The 8278-nt window shown below is 50.6% G+C and overlaps 1 pseudogene; it reads left to right on the top strand.

The window, feature by feature from the left end:
• The first annotated feature begins 5365 nt into the window (after positions 1–5365).
• LOC123405545 lies at positions 5366–7085 on the top strand (annotated as a pseudogene).
• Positions 7086–8278: the final 1193 nt, after the last annotated feature.

The following is an 8278-nucleotide window of genomic DNA, read 5'->3' as shown; positions in this document are numbered from 1 at the left end:
TGCAAATCTATTATCTTTTGGACTTCTCTCTTAGTAGTAGCAGGGCGCGGGTCATGATCATTGATTCCCGTGGCTTGACACGTGATTTATCGACTTTTAGCATCAAGGGGTTGATTCTCTCCCCCTAAAGTCGGAAAAAAATCCTCGTCAAAAATGCAATCAACAAAACGAGCCGTGTGACAGTCACCTGTCTTGGGGTCGAGATACCTGATTATGGACACAGTTTCATAACCATCGTATATCCCGACTTATGGAGCGGGCCATTGCTGACCGCTGGGGTGGTGGTATTGGTACATATACCTGGCAACCGAACCTACAAAGGTGGGAAATTTTCGGTGCCGACCCTTGCGCAAGCTGAACAGGATAGTGGATGTTGTAGGCGGACGGTCTAAAGTTGATGAGGTTGGCCGCGTGTAACACTACATGGCCCCAACATGTATTTGGTAAATTATAACCCTGAAGGAGTGGCCGGATAATGAATTTAATTCGTTTAATCAATGCCTCTGCAAGTCCATTTTGTGTATGAACATGCGGTATTGAGTGCTCACCTTTAATTCCCATTGTCATGCAATAATCATCGAACACCTTTGAAGTAAACTCTTCGGCGTTGTCCATTCGAATAGACTTTATACGATGATCAGGGAAGTTTTTCCTCATTTTTATGATCTGAGAGATGAACTTTGCAAAGGCATGGTTCCGTGTTGATATCACGCAAACATTGGACCATTTAGAGGAAGCATCAATGAGCACAATGAAGTACCGAAACGGCCCGTGAGGGGTTGAATTTGAGCGCATATGTCCCCTTGGATACATTCCAAGAACGCGGGGATTTCGTCCCTCACCTTGAGAGGCGATGGCCTAATGACTAACTTCCCCGTTGTGCATGCGGAGCATATGAAATCATCGAGATTCAGGAAGTTCTTCCCGGTAACATTATGACCATGTGAGGTGGTAATTATATTTCTCATCATCCTAAGTCCGGTGTGGCCTAACCTATCATGCGAGAGGCAGAAAAGTTCGAAGCTTCGAAAAATAGTCTTAAGGGTAGTGTACACAAGCGGTGTTACTATCTTGGTGTAGTATAGCATTGTGTCGAAAGAAGGAAGCCTTTCGATAACATGTTTACCATTTGCATCCCGCTTTGTGATGAGGATGCACTCCTTGCCGTTGTCGTCATCAGTCTCAATATGGAAACCATTAGCGGGGATGTCTTTAAAGCTCAAAAGAGTACGAATCGACTCCGGGTAGAACAATGCATCATGAATGATCAAAGTTGTTCCCATAGGAACTATGATAGTAGCTCGTCCAAAGCCAACTATGTTCGAACCACAACCGACGATTGTCATAATACTTCCGGGGGATTTTTTTTAATAGACTCAAAGTACTTAGTTTCTTGTAAAATGGTATGTGTGGTACCGCTATCAGTAAGGCACATTTCCTCCACTCGGGTGCTACACACATTCTAAAATATGACATCTAATTAATATAATGTAGGAAGGAAGAAACTACATCAATAATAAATGCACATTTAATAGACATAACAAGCTATCAAAATTAAATAAAGGAATAACTTGATGAATGCAAACACCATCCAGTCACCAAAAGATGAATAAGGTTTTTCTCTAATACAGTACAACCCATGAGAGATGGATGTATCAATGTAACAAAGGAACTATAAACAAACGGGAAGCCAAGCGAGTAAATGAGAGGGGAATTCATTCTAGCCTAGATGTCAAGTCAGCTAAGTATCTCCACATAGGAGAACCTTTGCTGGGATAACATCAACATCAAGTCGAGGGGGACTCCAACAACTCTAGCATGGGTACATATAAGGTGCCGCCATCGGATCCGATGGTGATCCCTATAGACAATGTAGACATACCCAAGTGGCTGCGCAACAATGGTTCTACTCCTCGTCTCCATGGGGACAAACAATGTGCTCCAACCTCTCAAACCATTTTGTGAGAGCGATCTAAAAAGGCTAGGGCACTCCATTATTTCATGTACACATTACGCATGGTTACCATGGAGGTGGAGTTGAAGAAAGTGCACGAAACGGGCGTTCACCGTAGGAGTGTGGGACTATCGAGGTCTCCAAGCTTATTGCCCCGAGTCATTAAGAATCAAGGACGACCTCCACGTTGAATGATAAGGTGGTTTACCCTAGCCCATATACTTTCCGCGCATTCACCCTAGGAGTGGCGAAGACCATATGGGTCACACGCCTATCGCCCTCTAGGGTTACTCGGACAGAGGATGATCGCCACGTCGAATGCTCGGAGGGGTAGTAGAACCCCTTATTTGCCAACTCGATGGAATCCCGGTTTCTTGATTCCGGCCATCAACAATTATCAAGGGGTTACATTGGGCAATCCATGACATAAAAGCGACGATGATACATTTTATTCATCAATGTGACGTTTCAATATTTATAACATACTAAATGCATTACATAGCGATTAAAAGTAAGCAACAATTAATTTACAAAAGTAAAAGCATATAACAGAAGCATGTACACTAAGATAGCATGTTAAGCGCGTCCTAGACCTGAAAAAATAGCCCTAAAATCGATTTTTCAAGCCCTTTTAAGGCCTAAATGTGCGTTTTACTGAAAACAGACTATTTGAGGCCCAAAAATGGGTTGTCAGCCCGGTTCGCCCAGCACCAGCTAGCCCGACTCCCCCCTTTTTTGAACAGAGGGCCCAACAAACGCTGCGCAACAGCCATCAGGCCGGCCAGGCCAGCCCCATGCTGCCTAGGGCATTAGGTTTCGCTAGCACCTGTGCGGGGTGGCGGCGGCCACTATAGAGGCCAGGCTTGGAGGCCGAGCGAGCGAGGCCACAGACGGCGTCAGCGGGATGCGGTGGTGGCCGGCCGGCAGGCACGGCGGGCGTGGCCGTCCGGCCGGGGTATGCAGTCGGTGGAGCAGGCTCGCAGTGGCGGCGAAGCGGGTGTCATGCGCGGCGGCAGGTGCGACCGAGGTCTACAACGGCGGGAGCAGTCGGGCGCTCGCGGCTTAGGCCTGTAGCGGGCAGGGCTGAGCGCGGCGCCGAGGCATGCGCGACAGCCAGCAGGGCCAGGGGCGAGGCGTGCGCGGCCGGCGAGCGGCGGAAACGGCCACGCGAGCCGGGAGAGCGCATCCGACGCACGCAACTCCGGTCTGACGCGGGCACCGGCGAGCGCGGTGGCGCGGGCGTGCAGCAGGCACGTGCGGTGGCACGGCCGACGTGGCCTCGAGCGGCGGAAGTGGCTAGTCACGGGCGTTGCGGGTCCTGTTCGACAAAGGCGTCAGTGAGCGTCGGGCGTGGCCAAGCGGCGCGAGTACAGGCTAGCGATTGCCGTGGCCGTCGCGGCCGTGGCGTGCGGGCGGATCATGCGGTGCACGCCGTGGCGGCACGCGGATTCCCGAAGACGTTCGCGGAGCGACAATCGACGAATCGGGGCGACAGCGCCCAGTGCATGGTGTCACGCCAACTCCACCGCGCGACCCCAAACGGGTCAACTCCATCCCACGACCCCAAACAGACGTTCGTTTTGTTAGGATTATGTTTGGGTGGGGAGATGGGGTCGTGTCCGGCCCTGTCCTAGGAAGCGCTTGCCACCCGCTGGGCGCGCGACCGCATCCGTTTACCCTATTTTATTCGTCTCCAAAAGAACAACGATTCAGATGCCAGTGGCCTAGTTCACGTCAGCGGCCCTAGTTCACGCAGGCAACACACGCATCGGCCTACACGTCCTCGACGGCAACAAAGCCAGCGGCCGGCAACACAGTCAGCCTCCAAAATGAATAGTTTTGTTCGCCGGCAACACAGCAAGCGGGCGGCAACACAGCCAGCCTCCAAAATGAATCTGTTTCTCGTCGGCACACAGCCAGCGGCCGAGCGGGCGGCACCCATGCCGGACGACAAATGCCAAGCATGAGGAGGGCGTGCGCTTTGTAGACGATGGCCTGCTTCTCCTCGACCTCGATCTTGCACCGCGCGGCCTCCAGCGCATCGCGCTCGGCGGCGAACTTGCGTGTGGCGGCGTTGTCCTCCATGGCCGCCCTCCGGTTCCTCCTCTTCGCCGATTTCGCGTCCAACTTGGCGATCTCCTCCGGCGTGCACTCCGCCTGCGGCTTCCTTGGCTCCTTGGCGTTCTTCTTCTTGGCCATTCCGGTTTGGTCGACGGCTGGGCTGCTGGAATTCGGGTGGGCGTCGGCCATGGATGGGGGAGAGCGAGGGAGACGGCGGGAAGTGGGAGGGTTTGGGGGGAAATGGCGTCAAAAGGGGCGGGGTGGATTTTACTTTGTGCCACCGACTAGCGGGCCAGGGGCGGACGAGTGCGCGCGTCCCACCCGTCCGCGCGCTGTTCGTTTCACCCCAAAATTGGCGTAAAGTTGGGACGGGGATGGATCGAAAACGGTCACAAAACGAAAAACGTATGTTTGCTCCCGCGCGCTGGGCCGTCTGTTTTGTCCGTTTTACCCTAAACAGACACGTCCAGATAGGATGGGGGCGCGCGGTGGAGTTGGCCTCACACGGAGAGGCTCGCGCGGCATGAGGTGCACAAGGACTACGTCAGCAGGACGTGGCCGACGTGTGTTATTGTCCTCATCCAACGGCTGATCTCGGCACTAGGCTTGTCGTGCATATGCACACATGCGCGTAGATCTCTACTATTAAAGCAGGATCGAACGTCGTGATGGTTCAACCTAGCGATGGTTCGACCTCTCCCAGCGATCCCACCTCGTCTTACCCATCCCCGAACCAAAAAAGCGCACAAAAAAAAATCCGAAACGACCTGCACGCCCTCCACTTTCCCCGTCGGTCTCCATCCCCAGATCTCTCTCCCCACCCCCTCCCTCGCAACCACCCCGATGCACCCTCTCCCCGAGACCCGGCGCCGCCTCCTTGTCCGTCGGAGGGCGAAGAAGGCGAGGAGCGCGCCGGCATCGACGCCCCCCGGGAGCGGGACCGCCCTCTCCCCGAGACCCGGCGCCGCCTCCTTGTCCGTCGGAGGGCGAAGAAGGCGAGGAGCGCGCCGACATCGACGCCCCCCCAGGAGCGGGACCGGGAGGTCGTAGGGGCAGCGCGCCGGCATCGACGCCCCCCGGGAGCGGGACCGGGAGGTCGTAGGGGCAGGTCGCGGCCTGGTGGAGCGCGGCGAGCAGGTCTGTTGGAGGTGAAGGTGGAGGTGGTGTGTGGTGGCCGCCGCCGCCGCCGCCGCCCTGTAGGGCGTTGAGGAGGGTGGGGGTTTGGTAGTGGTGGTCGAGGTACCTGCTCCGCTTGCGCGCGCGCTTGGCCTTGTCCTCCCCACCGCCGGCCGCCGCGGGTGGGGTGTCCATGAGGATGAGGGAGACGACGGCGATCTGTGGCTGTGAGGGATGGATCCGACGTTCCCGTCGCCGCCTGGTCCCACCCCCGCGCGCTAGCCGCCGCTGTCGGCGCCACTCGATCGCCCGCCCTCGCCCTCGCCCCCACGCGCTAGCCGCCGCTCCCGGCGCCGCTCAGGCCCGCCCTCGCCCCCGCCCAGCGAGCTCGCGGCCGCCCCCGTGCCGCTCGGTGCCGGCCCCCGTGATGCTCAGGGGCAGACCCCCATGTTCCCTCGGATCTTCGGCCATGAAGCTGGAGGGTATGTTTCTCAAGTCTCAACCACCTTCCTTGATCAACTACTACTGCTCTGTGTATACATGTTTACCATGCTGTTAATACATTCAGTTTATGTTCTCCTCTAGGATTTCCAGATTTCAGCTTGTGCTAATTGTTTGTTGACAGAGAATAGGTCGACCACAGAACTGAAAACATGCGAAGCAATCATAAGAACTGTGATGCATGTGTAAGTTGTTACTGAATAGTTGTTGTTGTCTGTATCGTAGTGGCGTCACTGTCGTTGAATCTTGATAGAGTAACTATGGAGACATAAGTCAATATCATAGATTGGTACTAGGATTCTCAAACAAGTGAAGATACATCAGGGGTTTGTTCCATGTTGCTTTAGTTGAATTGCTATATCTATCCATCTCTTTATTTATCTGAGGTGCTCGGACATGAAGTCCTTTTATATAGATATTTCTGGTCAAATTTATCTGATGCACGTCCCCTGAACTTATTTATGCTCACAGCATAGTGGAGAGTGTTGGAGAGGGCATGACAGATGTTGCCCCTGGTGACCACGTCCTCCCTGTGTTCACCGGGGAGTGCAAGGAATGCCCACATTGCAAGTCTGCGGAGAGCAACATGTGTGATCTGCTCAGGATCAACACCGACAGAGGTGTGATGATTGGGGATGGCAAGTCGCGCTTCTCTATTGGCGGCAAGCCGATTTACCGTTTCGTAGGGACTTCCACCTTCAGTTAGTACACTGTCATGCATGTCGGTTGTGTTGCCAAGATCAACCCTGAGGCTTCCCTTGATAAAGTCTGTGTTCTTAGCTGTGGTATTTCCACTGGTAAGTTGACTTGTATTGCTGTTGTAGTATGCTTATTATGGCTACAGCTTATCTCGTGATGCTGAGCTGCCATTCTTTCTTTTAGGTCTTGGCGCGTCAATTAATGTTGCAAAACCACCAAAGGGTTCCACAATGGCGATATTTGGGCTAGGGGTTGTTGGCCTTGCGGTAAGTGTCCTAATCCCTCCGTTGATTGTTCTGCAATTGCAACCGGTACATGCATCTGACTTGCATCTATTTGCCCGTCGTATTTGTATGATTTAGGCTGCAGAAGATGCAAGGATTACAGGTGCATCAAGGATCACTGGTGTTGACCTGAACGCCAGCAGATTTGAAGAAGGTAAATACTCCTTATTTTACTATTCATGGCGTTATTTTTGTTGTTTTGAGAAGTTCCTCAGATTTTCTATTTTCTCCATGTTCAGCTAGGAAGTTTGGCTGCACGGAATTTGTGAACCCGAAAGATCACACCAAGCCAGTTCAGCAGGTGTGTTCCTTCACACGAGGAAAATAGTTATTCATTATGCTTAATGATGATCATGACATACAAACTTCATGGTGATGCTTCAGGTGCTCGCTGACTTAAATTAAGAAGTTGGTGGCCTTTGAATGTGTAGAAAAGTAGCAAAGAGATTGTTGCCGAGCTTACAAACTAATATGCCCAGCATGCACGTATCCCATATTTACTCGTCTAGACTGTCCAAACCACTATGCCCAGCTTAAAAACAATTATGCCTCCCATGTATAGCATGTTGGCTTTTTCATGTCCAGAAAAAGGCTGTCCAAAATACCTATGGTCAATTTTAATTTTCAACGTATGTTTGTTTGGTACACATTATTTTCTAAATAAATGTCAAATTTCGACAGACGATATATACTTCTAACATAGTCAAACATGCTACCCGCATAGCCTTTTCTTAGATGGTATATGAATAAACTTCTAAGGCATGAATAATAATTGTGGGTTCTCACTTACTATGTATAATGTAAGAGAAACTTGATATATCATTAGAAAAAATGAAAAAAATTATGGTCGCTATTAATTTTCTCGAAGTGATTACTCCATTCCACTACAATGCTTTTCATAGTTTTATAGTTCTATGATGCAAGCACATGTGTTCTGGAGCAATTTTTGCGAGGGAACTCTGAAGCATGTGATCGAAGTAAATATTGTGCAGTTAGAGAAAATCTTTACATATTCCGGAGCAGACCGCAAGCTGCTGGTGAGAAAACACAATTGGCACCGTAGAGCAGGCAAAGCTTCACTACACAGTTCTGCATAGTGATATGCGTTTTTATTAATGATGCAAATAGGAGTTAAGAATGTGATACATGTTCTCGTTGTGTCAACGATTTTGTGTTGCGCATTGGTTTGTAATTTTTTGTGAATTTGGTATTAAATTTCCGCTCGCTTTTATTTGCTTTTTCCTAGTGAGAGGCCTTGTTAATAGATTGCCATCTCCCTTTGTAATATGATTGTGAAAGATGCAATATCTGTAGTCTTTAGTGCAACTACATCATCCAACAAGGTGCATCGAATGCATTCTAGGACCTCAGACACAAAGGTGGATCTATTATTGTGAAGATGAGCAAGTAGTTGAATGTTTTGGAAAGAACATATTCCAGAATAGAAACATAATGAGATGGTTCAGGCAAATCACAGCTCTAATAATCATTAATTATAGTGATATCTAAATATTACACTTCTCTAAATGCTTGCCTTATTTTCCTTTTAATTAGTCAAGCCTGAGCAACATTTCTGCTATATTAGGATGCACTACTTCGAGTCGGTGTGTTCTTGGCTATACATGGGAGTTAAAAAAAATCACACTCCTTTCTTTGCTGCATG

The sequence above is a fragment of the Hordeum vulgare genome, chromosome 6H (assembly GCF_904849725.1).
Source record: "Hordeum vulgare subsp. vulgare chromosome 6H, MorexV3_pseudomolecules_assembly, whole genome shotgun sequence".
Lineage (NCBI taxonomy): Eukaryota > Viridiplantae > Streptophyta > Magnoliopsida > Poales > Poaceae > Hordeum > Hordeum vulgare.
Note: the sequence above shows the minus strand (reverse complement) of the source record. Positions and strands in the feature narration are given on the sequence as shown.